Raw genomic sequence first — 19,811 nt, forward strand, 5'->3', positions numbered from 1 at the left:
TTCTCCCCTGGGCTCTGAGTATATGTGATTAATAAACTCTTGTCAATCTCATCTGTACAATGGCAGGTGTTGTGTTTTCAGCCATTTCCCAAACCCTAGGGCAAGAATCCCTTCCTCACCAACAGAGTGAACGAGAGGTGAATAAAAAATGGATATGCTGTATTTCCTATGTTTTGGAAGAAAGTTTCCATTTATCTTGCTAAATTATAGTCATCTGTTGGGACTCAGTATTGAAATGGCATGCCTTGCCTCTTTTAACAATCCAATGTCTGCACTTTAATTAAATTAAAGCCTTTAAAAAATGCCCCTGACATACTGCTTCAGATTGAGAAACATTTAGCAGGGGAGGAGAGTGTGAATACTTCTCCATTTCCCTGTTCTGATCCATCTTGACATCATTTGGTCACAAGGCTGCTCCTGCAACTTCCTGGATTGGTTCTAGAGGGAGAAAAGGAGACATGAAAAACATCTTAGTTAACAGGGGCAGATATAATTTGGTATTTGTGTTCTCCAAGTATGGCCGATTCCCAGGGCTCATTTTTCTCCTGGAATATTTTTGTTGACTTCTTAGGTATTCTACTTTTGGAAAAAAATAAAAATTCAGTTTTTGTGTGTGGGGAATGTTTCTGTGATCGTTATTCCCTACATTCCTCCATCTCCCAGCAGTTTCCCCATTGAACAGTGTATCTACAGCCTCTTCTTGCTAAAGGCTCCTCCTTCCTGGCAGCAAATGCTCTTGGAGAAGAGTGTCCCATTAAAAGGGCATGTCAGACTCTTTCCTATAAAACCCACATCTCAACATAAAAATTACACCTCTCTGACCAACCACCGATGGAAAATATAGCCTTCTCTCTTTACAGATCTGGGTACAAACTTCCACTTCTGAATTCTCAGGTGTGAGGCAAACACCAAATGTTTATATCTCTAAACTTTAGTGGACAAATATCAAATTATCTGGGCAGTACCTTTGAAGATCCACTTAGTAGCTGTAAGGTGAGGAACAACCACTTGTTCCTTAGCCACATAATAGAGGTAGGTAAATGCTGCTGCATTTGAACAACTTATTTTAAAGAAATTCTCTCTTTAGTTTGGTTTCTTCAGCTTTTTACAACTTGCAAACATTTGAATGTGTTGCAAATTTCATATGTTGGAAACTTAATCCCCAAATTCATATGTTGATTGGAAGTGGGACTTTTGGGAGGTAATTAGAATTAGATAAGGTCATCAGGGTGCAGCTTTCATTATGGGGCTGGTGACTATAAGAAGAGGAGGAGAGACCTGAGCTGACACACATGCGCTTGCCCTCTCACCTGTGATGCCCTCCATCATGCTATGACACTGAAAGAAGACCCTCACCAGATGCCAGCACAATGCCCTTGGACTTCCTGGCTTCTAGAACTGTAAGAAATAAATTTTATTATTCAACCCAGGAGGCAGAGGTTGCAGTGAGCCAAGATGGCACATTGGTGCCATTGCACCCAGCCTGAGTGACAGGAAGAGACCCTGTCTAAAAAAAAAAAAATTAAATAAATAAATAAATAGCCTAATCAGTGATATTCCCTTACAACCTGCATAGAATACAAAGACATATTTTCAAATCAGGGAATGAATCAATAAGTGCACAGATATTTTTGACTAAATATTTTGCAGCCCTACATAGATGATTTAGCAAGATACTTTGAAATAGAGGGCAGCTGGCATGTATGATTCTGTTTTCTTTTTGGGCCTGGCATGAAACTAAAGCATATGAAGTCTCATTTTAACAACCTGTTGTATTTTGTACCTAAATTTTATTTTCTACAACATTAATTTATATACTTAACAGTCTGAATAGATCTTTTTGTATTTAAAAAGTTAATTGCCAATGTACTTGCTTCATTAACCAAAGATTTTGAAGAAAAATCAATAATTTGGTTAAAACTGTGTTGAGTATATATTTTCTAAGCTTATTCATGTTAGAAACTGCAAGATTTTATGTTGAATCATATGTTCCATGATCATTTCAAAATAAATAACCATTTTAATAATATTTGTGATGGTCTTTAAAATAGGTCACGTCTTGTTTGGCATTTTAATTCCTCATGCATCAGTGGCAACATCAAAGGCAAGTTTCTCTCTTTTATCATAAATGATTTTGTTTGGATTCTCTCAATCTCAAATGAGGTCATGGTGAGCATTAGGAGTTCCAAGGAGGTCTCTCAAGCTCCTGAGGTTGTATGAAAAGTTTCTGTGTAAAATTATAAATTATTACAGTGCAACTTAATCCTAGAAGGACAGTGCCCCAAGACAATTTAAGAAATCAACATATATTTTGGTGAAAGGAAGCTGAGTACTGTGAAACAAACATGGTAATAAACAAAAACCTAGCACTAATTGTATATCAAAATTATTGTGTTTGTGCATTAATATTCACATTCTACAAAGGATTTGACTTGACTTACAGAAATAAATTGGATAAAATAAGATTTTTTTTAAAAAAGACTTAAGTTTGAACATGAAAACATATAATCAAAATTTTCTTCACTTTAAAGAAATCACAAAAAGGCAATAAGAAGAAAATTGAACACAAATCACTTCTTTGGTAAAACCAGCTGACAGACAAACCCTAGACTCAAAAATAGTTGGAAAGCATTCCACAAACAATGGAGGTCAAACAGCAGGACTGGAATCAATGAGAACTTCAAAATAATAGAATTTTTCAATAATCTCAGAGAGGGAAAGTATATCTAAGTGTGATCCAAAACTTAGAATATATACAAAAAGATTAATAATTCAACTGCATAAAATAGCAATAATGATGATGATATTGATAAAATTCTGCAAGGTAAATATCTTGAAGAAAAGTGATCAACTGGAAAAAATATGTGCAGCTTTTACATTCAAAGTGGTTTTCCTAATATAAAAAGATCTCTAAAAAATCATTAAGAAAAAGATCATCAATCCAATTGATGATGGAAAAAGGGTAAATAATATGAATTATCAGAAAATAAAAATGGATCTGAATCACAAAAAAGCTGTCTGACTTTACTTACTATAAGAGAATACTATCACTGTGATACTGTTCCACACCAGTCAAATTGGCAAATATAATAAAAATGTAGCACATCAGTGTGGGAATGTAAATTGAGAATACTTGTATAAAGTAACTTTTGGAATAAAACCTTCAAAATAAAAAATATTTTATATGTGTAAAATAATAATGTATTTATAAGATTATTCATCATATTACTGTTTGAAATGGCAAAAGGTTGAAAACAATTCCAATGTTATTTAGTACAAGTCTCGTTAAATAAATTATGGAACAGCCAAATTTTGGTACAGCATTCTGAAACTGGAATATTAAGCAGTTATAAATAAAATGTAGAAGATCTTTATGTTCTTATAGGTACTACATTACATATATTGTTAAAAGGAACTAGCAAAGGGTAGAATCATGTGTATGGCTTACTCCATTTCTACAAAAAAGAAGAAAAGAAAAAGTATACACACGGTGGCTTTAGAAGACCACTGAAAGAATAAAAAAGAAATTGATAATTTTTTTTCTCATTGGAGTGGGGATATGAGTAGCTGAAGGATAGAAGAGTGAAGATAACTTTTCACGTATACATTTTATATCATTTGAACCACTCAAAATTTGTATGATATTTGTACTTATATATTAAAATAAATAAAGGCAAAATCAAGCCACAATAATGACAATATGTACACTTATGATCTTTACAATTATTTGATGATATGCCTCTCTGATCTGGGACTCCTGATGGCCAATGCAAATGAAGGTATAAAATCAATATCTAAGTTTGTTTTATCCACAATACAGAACAAAGATTTTCTAGTCTTGAAAGCCTAAGGAAAAAAATTAATTTTTCACTGAAAACATACCATAATTTTGTTAAAATTCCTGGTAGCGCCCAATCTGTATGGCCTCTAATCTCCCACTTCTTTAAATTGATAATATTATTAGTTTGCAACATTCCATTTGAAATCTAATATAGTTATCTACTTCACAAATTATAAGTTTGGTTTATCATACATTCCACATGATGTATATGACAATGCCTGCCATTTTGTGGAATTTACTCTGAATATCTCTGGTACTTCAGCACCTGCAGAGAAGTGGTTTCTTAATTATGGCCTGTAGAGAGGAGTCAATTGAATATGCCAACAATTTTAACTTTGTTAATCATAAATTACCTTTTAAAATGATTTCATTGAACGAAAAAGTGTTAAAGGCAGGCAGAGAGAAAGGCCAGGTCACTTACAAAGGGAAGTTCATCAGACTAACAGTGAATCTCTCAGCAGAAATACAACAACCCAGAAGAGACTGGGGGACAATATTCAACATTCTCAAAGAAAAGAATGTCCAACCCAGAATTTCATATCTGGCCAAACTAAACTTCATAAGTGAAGGAGAAATAAGATCCTTTTTGAACACACAAATGCTGAGGGAATGCATCACTGCCAGGCCTGACTTGCAAGAGCTCCTGAAAGAGGCACTAAATATAGAAAGGAAGAACCATTACCAGTCAGTACAAAAACACACTGAAGTACACAGACCAGTGACAGTATGAAGCAATCACATAAACAAGTCTGCAAAATAACCAGCTAGCATCATGATGACAAGATCAAATTCACACATAACAATATTAACCTTAAATGTAAATGGGCTAAATGCTCCAATTAAATGACAGAGAATGGCAAACTGGGTAAAGAGCCAAAACCCATCTGTCTTCAAGAGACCCATCTCATGTGCAAAGACACACATAGGCTCAAAATAAAGGGAAATTTACCAATAGAAAACAGAAAACAGCAGGTGCCACAATCCTAGTTTCTGACAAAACAGACTTTAAACCAACAAAGATCAAAAAAGACAAAGAAGGGTGTTACATGATGGTAAAGGGTTCAATTCAACAGGAAGAGCTAACCATCCTAAATATATATACACCTAATAAAAGAGCACCCCAAATCATAGAGATCTACAAAGAGACTTAGACTCCCACACAATAATAGTGGGAGATTTTAACACCACACTGACAATATTAGATCATTGAGACAGAAAATAGATATTTAGGACCTGAGCTCAGCTTCGGATCAAGCAGGCCTGGTAGATTTCCACCAGACTCTCCATGCAAAAAGAATGGCACATACATTCTTCTCATTGCCACACAGCATTTACTTTAAAATTGATCACATAATGGGAAGTAAAAGACTCCTCAGCAAATGTAAAAGAAGTGAAATTATAACAAACAGTCTCTTGGACCACAGCACAATCAAATTAGAACTCAAGATTAAGAAACTCACTCAAAACCACACAACTACATGAAAATCGAACAACCTGCTCCTGAATGACTCCTGGGTAAGTAATGAAATTAAGGCAGAAATCAAGAAGTTATTTAAAACTAATAAGAACAAACAGACAATATACCAGAATCTCTGGGATGCAGCTAAAACACTTTTAAGGGGGAAATTTGTATCACTAAATTCCCACATCAAAAAGTTAGAAAGATCTCAAAATAACAATCTATTATCACAACTAAAAGAACTAGAGAACCAGGAGCAAACAAATCCCAAAGCTAGCAGAAGACAAGAAATAACCAAGATCAGAGTGGAACTGAAGAAGATAGAGACATGGAAGGCTCTTCAAAAAAATCAAAGAATCCAGAAGTTAGTTTTTTGAAAAAATTAATAAAATAGATAAACCACTAGCTAGACTAATAAAGAAGAAAAGAGAGAAGAATCAAATCGACACAATCAGAAATAATAAGGGATATATCACCACTAACGCCACAGAAATACAAACAACCCTCAGAGAATACTATAAACACCTCTAGAAGAAAATCTAGAAGAAATTGATGAATTCCTGGATACATACACCCTCTCAAGACTGAACGTAGAAGAAATTGAATCCCTGAATATACCAATAACAAGTTCTGAAATTGAGGCAGTAATAAATAGCATAATAACCAAAAAAAAAAAAAAAAAAAAGCCTAGGACCAGAGAGATTCACAGCTGAAATCTACAAGAGGTACAAAGAAGAGCTGGTATCATTTCCGCTGAGACTATTCCAAACAATTGAAAAAGAAGGACTCCTTGCTAACTCATTTTATGAGGCCAGCATCATCCTGATACCAACACCTAGCAGAGATACAACCAAAAAAGAAAACTTCAGGCCAATATTTATAATGAATATTGATGCAAAAATCCTGAAATAAATACTGGCAAACCAAATCTAGCAGCATATCAAAAAGCTTATCCACCACGATCAAGTTGGCTTCATCCTCAGGATGCAAGGTTGGTTCAACATTCACAAATCAATAAAAACTGGATGATAATAAACTGAACCTTTTCTTTACACCTTACACAAAAATTAACTCAAGATGGATTAAAGACTTAAATATAAAAACCAAAACTATAAAAACCCTAGAAGAAAATCTAGGCAATACCATTCAGGACACAGGCACAGGCAATTTCATGATGAAAATGCCAAAAGCAGTTGCAACAAAAACAAAAATTGACAAATGGGATCTAATTAAATGAAAGAGCTTCTGCACAACACAAGAAACTATCATTAGAGCGAACAGACAACCTATGAAATGAGAGATAATTTTTGCAATCAATCCATCTGACAAAGGTCTAGTATCCAGAGTCTACAAGGAACTTAAACAAATTAACAAGAAAAAAACAAAAAACCTCATTAAAAAGTGGGCAAAGGACATTAACAGACACTTCTTAAAAGAAGACATTCATGTGGCCAATAAACGTATGAAAAAGAGCTCAACATCACTGATCATTAGAGAAGTGCAGATCAAAACCACAATCAGATACCATCTTAAGCCAGTCAGAATGGCATTATTAAAAAGACAAGAAACAACAGATGCTGGCAAGGTTGCAGAGAGAAAGGAATGCTTTTACATTGTTGGTGGGAGTGTAAATTAGTTCAACCATTTTGGAAGACAGTGTGACAATTCCTCAAGGACCTAGAACCAGAAATACCATTTGACCTACCAATCCCATTACTGGGTATAGGAATCATTCAATTATAAAGATACATGTACGTGTATGTTCATTATAGCACTACTCACAATAGCAAAGACATGGAATCAACCTACATGCCCATCAATGATAGACTGGATAAAGAAAATGTGGTACATATACATCATGGAATACTATGCAGTCATAACAAGGAATGAGATCATTTCCTTCGAAGGGACATGGATGAAGCCAGAAGCCACCATCCTCAGCAAACTGACAGGAACAGAAAACCAAACACTGCATATTCTCACTCATAAGTGGGAGCCGAACAATGAGAACACATGGATTCAGGGAGGAAAACAACACACTCTGGGGCCTGTTGGTGGGGCTGGGGAAAGGAGAGCATCAGGACAAATAGCTAATGCATGTGGGGCTTAATACCTATATGATAGGTTGATAGGTGCAGCAAACCACCATGGCACACATTTACCTATATAACAAACCTTCACGTTTTGCATATGTATCCCAGAACCTAAAATAAAATAAAAATAAATAAAAAAGAGTATGTGGTACTACATTATGGAATGCCATACAGCCATAAAAAGCAATGAGATCACGTCCTTTGCAGCGACATGAATGGAACTGGAAGCCGTTATCCTTAGTAAACTAACACAGAAAAAGAAAACCAAATGCCATATGTTTTCACTTATAATTGGGAACTGAATGATAAGAATACATGAACACATGGGGAGAAACAACACATACTGGGGCCTGTTGTAGGAGAGAGAGGGGAGGGAGAGTATCATGAAGAATAGCCAATGGATGCTGGACTTAATACCTAGGCGATGGGTTGATAGGTGCAGCAGACCACCATGGCACATGTTTACCTATGTAACAAACTTGCACATCCTGCACGTGTACCCTGGAACTTAAAAGTTGGAAAAAAAAAAAAAAAAAAAGAAAAGAGCAAGAATGAAGAGACAGGGAAAATAGGCAAGAAAAATAGAAAGCACTGAATAAGTTGATATATTTAAGTGAAAATATATAATTCTTTACATTAAATCAAATGATTTCAGAAAAGCATTTAAATTTAAAATATAAAAATAAAATCATATTTAAAAAATATACTTTTCAGAAAAATTTCAGTAATGTGGTATTAGGGACAGATATCACTAAAAAAATTATTTAAGAACATGGCTATGTACCAAGAATATTTATTCTACTTACACTATCTTTTAAGGTTCAGAAAATAAAATGAATGTAAAGAAGTTTTAAACATTTTCAGTTGTATTTTTACATCTGTAAACAGATATGTATTTTTCTTTTTAGAAAACAGTTTCAGTTGTACAGATATGTATTTTTCTTTTTAGAAAAAATTTAAATTTTTTTTGAGGAGCACTATGTAAAAAAATATTTTTTCACTCTCAAAGCTGTCCTGATTGGTCAACAAATTACATGACCACTCTTCTTAAACCATCTTACTTAAGTGCAGCCAACTCTGTCAGTAGATGGCAGTCCTGACAATGCTATCTGAGGGAGAGTAAAGCAGGTGGGAACACCAGTTCAGGGCAAGTGCACCAAGCTGAAGTTATGGAGAGAACTGTGACTTATTCGTGGTCATTTTACCTACTTACTGTAGACGTGTACAGAGCCCAATGTGAAAAATCTTTATCATTCCTTTTACTAGTTGAAATTGTCCTATTTTCCTTGAGACCATCAACTAAAAAGAAGATATGGTTAGTAAAAGAATAATGATAAATGATTTTTAAAATTTATAAACTCATAGACTGAAACTTCAAGATTGTATTTGTTTAAGCTAGTGTTTAAAACCCAAAACTTGATATAGTGGAAAAACAGTTAGTTATTGCTAGAATTAGGATGGAAATTAAATTCCAGGCAGAATCTCAAGTAGCATGTATATTTATTTTTTGCAGTTGAATTATCAACTGAATTTAATTAGCTTTGAATATTTTGGGGCTTATGTATTATGCATTTCAAAACTGTTGCTTATGTATTTTATTGACAGGTCACAGAAAGGATTATTTCAAACTTTAAGGGAAATGACTCAGGGCTTTTGGAAGGTGGCTGAGAGTGACTAAGTCTGGGTGAAGTTTACTCCTACGTTTTTGCCTTTTTCTATGCTATTATTTTCCCACTTTTTATAGTCGGGGGAGATGACGGATGGATTCCCAGGATACTCCTTTACTTACAACAAGTGATAAGGGAAATTCAAGGACTGAATATGATAAAATGTATTGAGGGAGGAAATGTAAAGTATTTAAAAATTGATAATAAGTGTAAGAAGTAATTTCTGAGGACGAAATCCTGGTTGTCTAACAGGGGTCCGCAATTCCCAGGCCATGCACTGGTACCAGTTTGTGGTCTGTTAGGAACTGGGTAGCACAGCAGGAGGTGAGTGGCAGGTGAGTGAGTGTTACCAGCCTGAGCTCTGCCTCCTGTCAGATCAGCCTTGGCATTAGATTCTCACGGAAGAGTGAACCCTATTGTGAACTACGCATGTGAGGGTCTAGGTGGCACACTCATTATGAGACCCTAATGCCTGATGATCTAGGGTGGATCAGTTTCATCTTCAAACCATCCCTGCTGGCCTGTGGAAAAACTGTCTCCCATGAGACGAGTCCCTGGTGCCAAAAAGGTTGGGGATAACTGGTCTATAATTTGTAATATTTAGAGAAATTGGAGAAAACAAATATTTTTTAGAATCCAAAGTGTAAATTGATCCAGTGTAAAAGATTGATAGCAAATAACTGTCCCAAAAGCCTTAATTTAAGGCCAGTAGGAAATCAACAGGATGAGAAGAAAGAGGCTAAGGTAAACCCAACCCAGGAAAATAGCTCTGAGTAGATGCTAAAAGGAATTTGACTTGAGAAGCAGATATGAAAATACTTCTCTACCATGATCTAAGGATCTGAAATAAGCAACGCAATTTTCCTGGCAAAAAGGGTCAGTCTTCTTAGTTTGCAATTCAATGCCCTTTATGAGATGGCCCAACCTCTGTTTGTTTACCAGTCACTGTTTTCATAGTCAGTGTGTAGACCTATGGGTCACTCTTGTCTGTGCCTTCCTGGTGACATGGCTTTTGAATTTCTCTTTACCTGGATTACCTACACTACCACTTTGAAAATAAACACACCCCTCATATTTGACAATATGGGTCAGTCTGCCCATACATTTTCTTCTGATTCCCTCAACTGAAAGTACTCTTGCTTTCTAAATCCTGAATTCACGCTGTATATCTCATCTGGTCACTTAATGCAATCTGTTTTCGTTTCAACTGTTGATGCATCCTTTTATTAGGCTGTAAACCCTTAAGAGATAGCATATATTTTATTGTTCATAGGCAGGCCAATCTTGCTGATAAATATTCACAGAATAATTAAGATTAATCACCATATATAATTATGATTGCATAATTATTAAATATGTAATTACTAAATCACATAATTATAAAAATAATTAGGTGTGTATATATGTATTTATTAATATGGGTTATTCCTTTCAAGCATATTATTTGGTCTCAGGGTCATTTAAATAAAAGGATATTGAGGGCTGAAAAGGAAGTCACAATAGGAAAGGAATTGCTTAATAGTTTGATCTGTTTATGTAACATTGCACGAGACTCTAGTTTTGTTTATTTCAACCATATACGGTTTTTCCCCTACCATGAACTTTGAAACAGCTGTCTTTCTACTAGATTACGATGCATAGATTAGAAGCAGCAGCATTTTTGCTTGTTTGTTTGAACTTGTATTTTAGGTTCAGGGATACATGTGCATATAGGTGTTTTGTCTGTCACGGAGTTTTGGTATACAGATTATGTTTTCACCCAGGTAATAAGTTTAGTACCCAATAGGTAGTTTTTTTGATCATCTCCATCCTCTCACTCTCCATCCTCAGGCAGGCCCCACTGTCCATGGTTTCCTTTTTCTGTGTCCATGTGTTCTCAATGTTCAGCTCCCACTTAAAGTGAAAACCTGTGATATTTGGTTTTCTGTTCCCTGTGTTAGTTCACTTAGGATAATGGCCTCTGACTCCATCCATGATGCTGTAAAGGATATAATCTCATTCTTTTTGATGGCTCCATAGTATTCCATCGAGTATATGTACCACATTTTCTTTATCCACTTACCATGGATAAGCATTTGGGTTGATTCCATGTCTTTGTGATTCCTATCAAACTACCAATGCATTCTTCACAGAATTAGAAAAAACTGTTTGTTTTTTAAGAACTGGAGAGCCATAGTCAGTAGGGGGAGGTATCTTTTCACCTGTTAACAGACGTGGGTAACACTAGACTGTTTTATGGAATTTGAAATATTCCTATTTTGAACTTTTCTTTGAAGCTAGATGATTTTATCACATTATGTTGGTAAAAGTATATTGCAGAATACCTGCAAATAGTGAATACTCAATTAAAAATGGTTTGCTTTGTTGTTGACTTACCATATGCCTCAGAGAATTTCCTAGTTATAATCATAAGCTATGAAATGATGTATGTAAATGTTTTTCAAACTATCACATGTGGAACAGAGCCAAAGGATTGAGGTAGAGCATAATTAGGAGTGTGTATAAATGATGTCTATTTCTTGGTGCATACCAGATAATTGTGCTTATTTTTTACATCTAGAATAGGAAATGGAAAGTAAAGTTGACAACCTACTAGGAGCTTCAATTTCCTTTAAAATTCAAGTTCTATTGTAAATGTTACTACTATAATATTGATAACATTTAATCAGCCCCCAGAAGTAGATGTCTTTAAATATAAGAGAATGTCCTTAAATATCCAACTTTAATATCATTCCTAATATTAGACCAGAATTTTAGCAAAGTTATTAAATTGCAATGTAGTATTTAAACTATTTGCCAGAAAATTAAGTTAGGATTTCCCAGTTCAGGTCAATATTCCTATGACACAATGCATATGGAAAATTATTTAAATATCCTTACTTTTTTTTTCTTTTTTTTTTTTATTGTACTTTAGGTTCTGGGGTACATGTGCAGATCATGCAGGATTGCTGCATAGGTACACACATGGCAATGTGGTTTACTGCCTCCATTCCCCCGTTACCTACATCTGGCATTTCTCCCCATGTTATCCCTTCTCCGACCTCTCCACCCCTGCTCTGCCCCTCCCTTGGCCCCCCCAACAGACCCCAGTGTGTGATGCTCCCCTCCCTGTGTCCCTGTGTTCCCATTGTTCAACATCTGTCTATGAGTAAGAACATGTGGAGTTTGATTTTCTGTTCTTGTGTCAGTTTGCTGAGAATTATGGTTTCCAGATTCATCCATGTCCCTACAAAGGACACAAACTCACTGTTTTTTTATGGCTGCATAGTAGTCCATGGTGTATATGTGCCACATTTTCCCTGTCCAGTCTATCATTGATGGGCATTTGGGTTGGTTCCAAGTCTTTGCTATTGTAAGCAGTGCCACTATGAACATATGTGTGCATGTGTCTATATAACAGAATGATTTATAATCCTTTGGGTATATAAATGGGATTGCTGGGTCAAATGGAATTTCTATTTCTAGGTCCTTGAGGAATCGCCACACTGTCTTCCACAATGGTTGAACTAGTTTATACTCCCACCAACAGTGTAAAAGTGATCCTGTTTCTCCACATCCTCTCCAGCATCTGTTATCTCCAGATTTTTTAATGATTGCCACTCTAACTGGCTTGAGGTGGTATCTCAATGTGGTTTTGATTTGCATTTCTCTAATAATCAGTGATGATGAGCATTTTTTCATGTTTGTTGACCTTGTATATGTCTTCTTTTGAAAAGTGTCTGTTCATATCCTTTGCCCATTTTTGAATGGGTTTGTTTGTTTTTTCTTGTAAATCTGTTTTAGTTCTTTGTAGATTCTGGATATTAGCCCTTTGTCAGATGGGTAGATTGCAAAAAGTTTTTCCCATTCTGTTGGTTGCCAGTTCACTCTAATGATTGTTTCTTTTGCTGTACAGAAGCTGTGGAGTTTAATTAGGTCCCATTTGTCTATTTTGGCTTTTGCTGCCAATGCTTTTGGTATTTTAGTCATGAAGTCCTTGCCTATGCCTATGTCCTGAATGGTTTTGCCTAGGTTTTCTTCTAGGGTTTTTATGGTGTTAGGTCTTATGTTTAAGTCTTTAATCCATCTGGAGTTAATTTTAGTGTAAGGTGTCAGGAAGGGGTCCAGTTTCTGCTTTCTGCACATGGCTAGCCAGTTTTCTCAACACCATTTATTAAACAGGGAATCCTTTCCCCATTGCTTGTTTTTGTCAGTTTGTCAAAGATCAGATGGTTGTAGATGTGTGGCATTGCCTCCAAGGCCTCTGTTCTGTTCCATTGTTCTATATCTCTGTTTGGTACCAGTACCATACTGTTTTGATTACTGTAGCCTTGTAGTATGTCTCTATGCTACCTGATTTCAAACTATACTACAGGGCTACAGTATCAACCTAAATGCTTATCCATGCTTTGTTCTTTTTGCTTAGGATTGTCTTGGCTATGCGGGCTCTCTTTTGGTTCCATATGAAGTTTGAGGTGGTCTTTTCCAGTTCTGTGTACAAGGTCATTGGTAGCTTGATGGGGATAGCATTGAATCTATAAATTACTTTGTACAGTATGGCCATTTTCACGATATTGATTCTTCCTAACCATGAGCATGGAATGTTTCTCCATCTGTTTGTGTCCTCTCTTATTTCCTTGAGCAGTGTTTGTAGTTCTCCTTGAAGGGCTCCTTTACATCCTTTGTTAGTTGTATTCATAGGTATTTTATTCTCTTTGTAGCAATTCTGAATGGGAGTTTGCTCATGATTTGGCTCTCTGTTAGTCTGTTATTGGTGTATAGAAATGCTTGTGATTTCTGCACATTGATTTTGTATCCTGAGACTGCTGAAGTTGCTTATCAGTTTCAGGAGATTTTGGGCTGAGATGATAGTGTCTTCTAAATATATAATCATGTCATTTGCAGATAGAGACAATTTGACTTCCTCCCTTCCTAATTGAATACTCTTTATTTTTTTTTCTTGCCTAAATGCACTGGCTAGAACTTCCAGTGCTATATTGAATAGGAGTAGTGAGAGAGGTCACCCTTGTCTAACGCTGGATTTCAAAGGGAATGCTTCCAGTTGTTGCCCATTCAGTATGATGGGCATATTATTTTGAGATATGTTCTTTCTATACCTAGTTTATTGAGAGTTTTTAGCATAAAGGGCCATTAAATTTTGTTGAAGGCCTTCTCTGCATCTATTGAGATAATCGTATGGTTTTCGTTTTTGGTTCTGTTTATGTGGTGGATTACGTTTATAGACTTGTGTTATGTTGAACCAGCCCTGCTTCCCTGGGATGAAGCCTACTTGATTGTGATGGATAAACTTTTTGATGTGCTGTTGCAATTGGTTTGCCAATATTTTATTGAAGATTTTTGCATCTGTGTTCATCATGGATATCGGCCTGAAGTTTTCTTTTCTTGTTGAGTCCCTGCCAGGTTTTGGTATCAGGATGATGTTGGTCTCATAAAATGATCTGGGAAGGATTCTCTCTTTTTGTATTGTTTGGAATAGCTTTAGAAGGAATGGTACCAGCTCCTCTTTATATGTCTGGTAGAATTCAGCTGTGAACCTGTCTGGACCTGGACTTTTTTTGGTTGGTAGGCTATTAATTGCTGCCTCAACTTCAGCCCTCGTTATTGGTCTGTTCAAGGTTTCAACTTCTTCCTGGTTTAGGCTTGGGAGGGTGCAAGCGTCCAGCAATTTATCCAGGTTTGCTGGTTTATGCACATAGAGTTGTTTATAGTAATCTCTGATGGTAGTTTGTATTTTTTTTGGAATTGGTGGTTATATCCCCTTTATCGTTTTTTATTCTATCTATTTGATTCTTCTCCCTTTTCTTTTTTATTAATCTGGCTAGCAGTCTATTTTGTTGATTTTTTCAAAAAACCAGCTCCTGGATTTATCGATTTTTTGAAGGGCTTATTGTGTCTCTATCTCCTTCAGTTCTGCTCTGATCTTAGGTATTTCTTGTCTTCTGCTAGCTTTGGAGATTTTTTGATCTTCCTCCTCTAGCTCTTTCAATTTTGATGATAGGGTGTTGATTTTAGATCTTTCCTTGCTTCTCATGTGGGCATTTATTGCTATAAATTTCCCTCTAGACACTGCTTTAAATGTATCCCAAAGATTCTGGTACATTGTGTCTTCATTCTCGTTAGTTTCAAAGAACATCTTTATTTCTGCCTTTATTTCATCTTTTATCCAGTCGACATTCAGGAGCAGGTTGTTCAATTTCCATGAAGTTGTGCAATTCTGAGTTAGTTTCTTAATTCTGAGTTCTAATTTGATTGCCCTGTGGTCTGAAAGACTGTTTCTGATGATTTCCATTCTTTTGCATTTGCTGAGGAGCGATTTACTTCCGATTATGTGGTCAATTTTAGAGTAGGTGTGATGTGGTGCTGAGAAGAATGTATATTCTGTGGATTTGGGGTGGAGATTTCTGTAGATGTCTATTATGTCTGCTTGGTCCAGTTGAAATGGCCACCCAGATTTGTGTGAGCATCTGTGTGCCTACCAATGGCACCAGCTGTGCTGAAAACTCATGGCACTTTTCGGCCTGGGAATCTCCTGGTCTGTGGGAAGTGAGAAGTTGTTTGGAAATGTGGTGAGCAGTCACCCTCTGCATTGTTCTTTCTGGGGACTGCACTCTGGAGCTGTTCCTATTTGGCCATCTTGGATAGCCCCAAATATCCTTCCTTTTTCAAATGAGGACTATTTATATATTTGATATATATAATATCAAAAAAGTTATAGCATTGTAAATACAAAAAAAGAAAAAGAAAAAGAAATAACATCTAGATGCTCTCTAAGCAGCTCAGTAATCATTCCTAGAATGACTCCACAGCATTTTCCCCTTTGTACAGTAGATGTCACTAAAAGTTAAAGATGTCAGAGTAATAGATGCTCTTGGTACAAAGGAGAAATGTTTAACTATTATTTGAATCTAATCGTGAAAAACGCTAGAGGGGGAAACATGCTTTTTCATAATCAAGTCACCCTGATGCCTTATCTGTTACATGCAAGGTTTCTTCCTATTGGACATAATCAACCCTCCTGAAAAGACAATGTATTTTATTTGTTTTTACTATTCTTTTTCTTTCATACCTTGGAATTCCAGTTATGATTTTTATATACTGTCTGCAAGCTCTAAGAATTAAAAATATATCATTCATTAAAGGTAAACCAGCTAATTTCTATACAACTGCTGAGATTCTCAGGTGTTATGTGAAATGCATGCCTAATTACAATATGCTCCAAATGATTGTAATTTTCTTTTAAACAGGAGCATAAGACTCTCCATGTACTATCAATAATGCCAACATCATTACATTAGAATATTACATCTAATAGTCAATTAAGGGTTGCTGAGAGCTGCCTTTCTCACTAGGAGGCACAGAAAGAAGATAAGGGCCTCCTAGTGCTTTCTCAACTTACTGAAGGCTGACTGATTCCAGCCTTACACTGGTGGTTTGATCCCAAGACAACAGCTGCAAAATATCTCAACCCCTGAGACTAAGATAAGAAAATGCAGGGGTGAGAGGATCCTGTCTCCCCACCTCTGCAACCACATACCTTGAAGAAATCAAATTCAGTTGCCACAGCCCTAGGCCTCCTAGAAAAATTGAGCTATCAACAAATTAGGGAGCTCCGGGGGGTTCCCATATGGGTCCACTCAGAAGACTTCTCAGATCACAGTCATTTTTCTCCATCAGTTTTGAGTCCCAAATGTTCTAATATAGACATCATCAGCTCAAACGCCTCTGGGATCCAGGCAAGTAGCATAAATGTCTGAATTGGTCTAGACTGCTAACTCCACCATAAAATATTTCAGTTCAAACTTTACCAAAGCTATTTCCACACAAAAATCTGTAAGCCAGATTTCCCCCAGGCCCTTAGCTTTTGACACCCTGCTCTAATTGACTCAGTGTTTTGAGGAAGCAGCCAAAGCATTCTGCAGGCAGACTGAGCTTGCATTCTAATGAAATTCCTGTGGCAATTTTTTCATATAACCATATATGTAAATTATAAAGGATATAAAGGAGAGTTCTGGTATCAGTTTTACTTTCTCCTAACAACTTACAGATGATTTCTACTTAGAAAAGCTGTAGTTCCATCTGTGTTGCCTTCGACCTGTGCCAGATCTTAGCTGCTAGTTCTGGAATCCAAAACAGTATCAATTAGTTTAATAAAATGTCCTGTCAAACCTTGTCTGTCTCAGTTAACTGCACTGGTCAAATATTTTATTGAATATTATTTTACAGCACACTTATAACTGAAGAATGTTGTTCTTGGAAAAATGTACAATGCAATTTCAACTACAAGAACTTATATTTCATGATTTTGAATCATTGAATTCCAATAGAAGCTTGAGCAAGCTTTTACTCTACTGTCTTTCCCTGTAAATAAGCTAGAATAAAAATGTAGCAAAAAAGTTAGATAATAGCATTCACAGTATTTCCAGTCACAACTTTTTTCCATATTCTTTTTTCTTCTTGGCAGTTATGTAAAGTTTTTGACAGTTATTTGCACTTAATATTTATCAAATGTTGCTACAGAAGTCTCATAAATAACAGTTTTGTTATTGCCCAATAATAGTTCATCGAATTGACAAGCTTGAATTTAATTAATCATTTCTTATTGCCAAGTAGCCAGGTTTCTTTTTCTTTTATAAGTAATTCTGTAATAAATAGAAACGTTAGTTCTTTCAGATAATCCTTAGGAAAATTCCCTGGAGTGAGATTACTGCATCAAAGAAGACTAACAATTATATAATTTTTGGAACCCAGAATAAAAATGATTTCTAAAATGATATCAATGTACATAAACACATTACCAGCATAAACTATTACCTCATTTTTCACTGTGTATATTTATTAGGTATAGTGTTTTCCAAATTTTAATGAAAATTTTATTCAATTTTTTCATTTTTTTACTAATTTTTCCTTATATGTGCTCACATTTTATCTTTTCAATTTTATGTCTTTTTCTGAAAATATTTTATTAGCCTTTTACTTTTTATTTTGGTTTTATTATAAAGAAATAATAATATGTAGAAGAATCTGCTTATTTTTTCTTTTGTGGCATCTTCTTTCCCCTCTTTTATCAGGATTTTAAATGACACCAGTTTCCTCCAAGGTTTTCTGTTAATTAGTTTATATAATTCTTTCTGGCAGCCAAGCTGTGGGTAATCTCCCTATTTAGTTATTAATCTACTAGCATTGTAGGGAGGGCATATGATAAAAATTACCATTAATAATTCTGATTAACTTTGAAACACTCGCTACACTATACTATTTACTGTCTTAACAAATTTTATTGATAGTAACTAAAAATAAGAATTTGTTAATAATTGAAAATACAGTAAAGTTCAACACAGTGCTACTCAGCTCTGTTGAATTTTAGACCATGTTTTTTTCTTTTGAACTTAGTATTTACATACCAAGGGACCAATTCTTTTGAAAAATTTCTCCCAAAGTGACAAAATCAATCATTACTTTATAGAACATACAGCTTGTCTTAACCAAACAACTACTTTTCGATACTAGTTTCTAATTGGTTGTTTAAAATGCTAACATTTACTTTCAAGATAATTTGCTCTTTTTTAAAAAGACCAGTGGAAACCACATGATTTATGAGCTTATTTGTATAGATGTTGTAGGAAAAACAATGGGTTCTTGTGACACCATCAGGAAAAATTAGGCTTGCAGACACTTTGAAGGGTGAGGAGGAACAAAATTTATTGGGCGAAAAGGGAAAAAAACTCAGCAAAGCAAGAGGAGTTCCTGTTAACAAGCCTCCATCTCACAGATTGAATCTCAGGTCACCACCTGGGAATAGGAAAGGCTAGGCCAGGCTCCTCCTTCCTGCAAACTGCAGGAACTTCCTGAGGCCCCACCCTGGCGTCTCAGTGCGCAGGTGAGAGTTATTCAGAAAGAATTGTTTGGGGAGGAGGGCAGCCTTCTTCCGGGTCTGGCAGTCTGGTTTTTAAGCTTTCAGGCTGTTTTAGGCTTGAAGGCAGGTTTTAACTTTGGGGAATGGGGGTGAGGGGCTTGGTTGCCTCCTGTCTCTATCATAGTCACAGCTGGCCCTAGAATATTGCATTTACGGATGAAAGAATGATAGTGTTATTTTACGGAACAATTTGAGAAGATGATGTGGTACCATCGACTTTGTAAGTGTGAATTGTTTCTACTATTCCACACAGAATTCAGTTCAGGAAATATTTTATGCAGAAAGAGATTTACTACAATTTGCTGGGTGTTCCCAAATAACCCTCTTGACATTTATTAATATCTTAGACTTAGCAACTCACTCAAATAGACTGAAATAGACTGAATATTTGCTTAGGCCTTCTTTACATATTTCAGATATATATTTCTCTTCTTGGTCTTCCTCAGTAACATCTAGTGATCTCCAAATCAAGAGCTAAGAGAAACCAACCATGCCTGGAAGAGACATTTCTTAAAGGTCACCTACAGATCGATGATACCCACAAAAAGCAAACCACAAATTAATGGAAAGGCATGACAGAAATCATTGCCTGTCTCATTAGGCCCTCTGCCGACTTCCTCTTAGGACCATGGCCTTTTACATATTAGATCCACTTTATTTATTCTAAGCTCTAGACTGCATAGGCTGGTGTTTATTGTCATGGTCATTATAAGCCATTATTATTTATTCCTAGAGTGCAAATGAGCCTCTTATCCTTTAATTCATCCTTAGAAAAGCACCCCATGGGAACCATAATTTGCAAAAAATAGCCTCATGATTTCTTTTTGCCTAATGAGTT

The sequence above is a fragment of the Aotus nancymaae genome, unplaced genomic scaffold (assembly GCF_030222135.1).
Source record: "Aotus nancymaae isolate 86718 unplaced genomic scaffold, 86718_ANA_hifiasm-v0.15.2.pri h1tg000006l, whole genome shotgun sequence".
NCBI lineage: Eukaryota > Metazoa > Chordata > Mammalia > Primates > Aotidae > Aotus > Aotus nancymaae.